We start from the raw sequence: 1,528 nt of genomic DNA on the forward strand, positions 1-1,528 counted from the left end.
AGCTAAGAGAAGCCAAAGCACAACTCTCTTTAGAGGACCTGACCGAATTCTTCAAAGAAAAAGAACACATGGCAGCCGAAAACAACAATGACAACAATGCAAGGAAGGTGCTGGGTGACTTCACTGCACCTACTCCCGATTTCTATGGGAGAAGCATCTCTATCCCTGCCATTAGAGCAAACAACTTTGAGCTTAAGCCTCAACTAGTTTCTCTAATGCAACAGAATTGCAAGTTCCATGGACTTCCATTGGAAGATTCTCATCAGTTTTTAGCTGAGTTCTTGCAAATCTGTGACACAGTCAAGACTAATGGGGTTGACCCTGAGGTCTACAGACTTATGCTATTCCCTTTTGCTGTAAGAGACAGAGCTAGGACATGGTTGGACTCTCAACCTAAAGAAAGTCTGGACTCTTGGGAAAAGCTAGTCAATGCCTTCTTGGCAAAGTTCTTTCCACCTCAAAAATTGAGTAAGCTTAGAGTGGAAGTCCAAACCTTCAGACAGAAGGAAGGAGAATCCCTCTATGAAGCTTGGGAAAGATACAAACAATTAATCAGAAAGTGTCCTTCTGATATGCTTTCTGAATGGAGCATCATAGGTATTTTCTATGATGGTCTCTCTGAACTATCCAAGATGTCTTTGGATAGCTCTTCTGGAGGATCTCTTCATCTGAAGAAGACGCCTACTGAAGCTCAAGAAATGATTGAAATGGTTGCAAATAACCAATTCATGTACACTTCTGAAAGAAATCCTGTGAACAATGGGACTAGTCAGAAGAAAGGAGTTCTTGAGATTGACACTCTGAATGCCATTTTGGCTCAGAATAAAATATTGACCCAACAAGTCAATATGATTTCTCAAAGTCTGTCTGGAATACAAAATGCACCAAGCAGTACTAAGGAAGCTTCGTCTGAGGAAGAAGCTTATGATCCTGAGAACCCTTCAATGGAAGAGGTGAATTACATGGGAGAACCCTATGGAAACACCTATAATCCTTCATGGAGGAATCATCCAAATCTTTCATGAAGGATCAACAGAGACCTCAACAAGGTTTCAATAACAATAATGGTAGAAGAAACAGGTTCAGCAATAGCAAGCCTTTTCCATCATTTTCTCAGCAACAGACAGAGAGTTCTAAGCAAAATACCTCTGACTTAGCAACCATGGTCTCTGATCTAATCAAAACCACTCAAAGTTTCATGACTGAAACAAGGTCCTCCATTAGAAATTTGGAAGGACAAATGGGTCAGCTGAGCAAGAAGATTACTGAACTCCCTCCTAGTACTCTCCCAAGCAATACAGAAGAAAATCCAAAAGGAGAGTGCAAGGCCATCAACATGGCCGAATTTGGAGAGGAGGAAGAGGCAGTGAACGCCACTGAGGAAGGTCTCAGTGGGCGTCCACTGGCCTCCAATGAGTTCCCCAATGAGGAACCATGGGAATCTGAGGCTCAAAATGAGACCATAGAGATTCTATTGGACTTACTTCTGCCATTCATGAGCTCTGATGAGTATTCTTCCTTTGAAGAG

At 42.1% G+C, this 1,528-nt stretch overlaps 1 non-coding gene across 1 annotated transcript; it reads right to left on the reverse strand.

The window, feature by feature from the left end:
- Positions 1 to 470: 470 nt before the first annotated feature.
- On the reverse strand, positions 471 to 578 carry LOC112804875 (small nucleolar RNA R71). Its single transcript, XR_003203493.1, has one exon. It is a non-coding gene; the product is annotated as a small nucleolar RNA R71 (small nucleolar RNA).
- Between the last annotated feature and the right edge of the window lie 950 nt (positions 579 to 1,528).

The sequence above is a fragment of the Arachis hypogaea genome, chromosome 5 (assembly GCF_003086295.3).
Source record: "Arachis hypogaea cultivar Tifrunner chromosome 5, arahy.Tifrunner.gnm2.J5K5, whole genome shotgun sequence".
In the NCBI taxonomy this organism is placed as follows: Eukaryota; Viridiplantae; Streptophyta; class Magnoliopsida; order Fabales; family Fabaceae; genus Arachis; species Arachis hypogaea.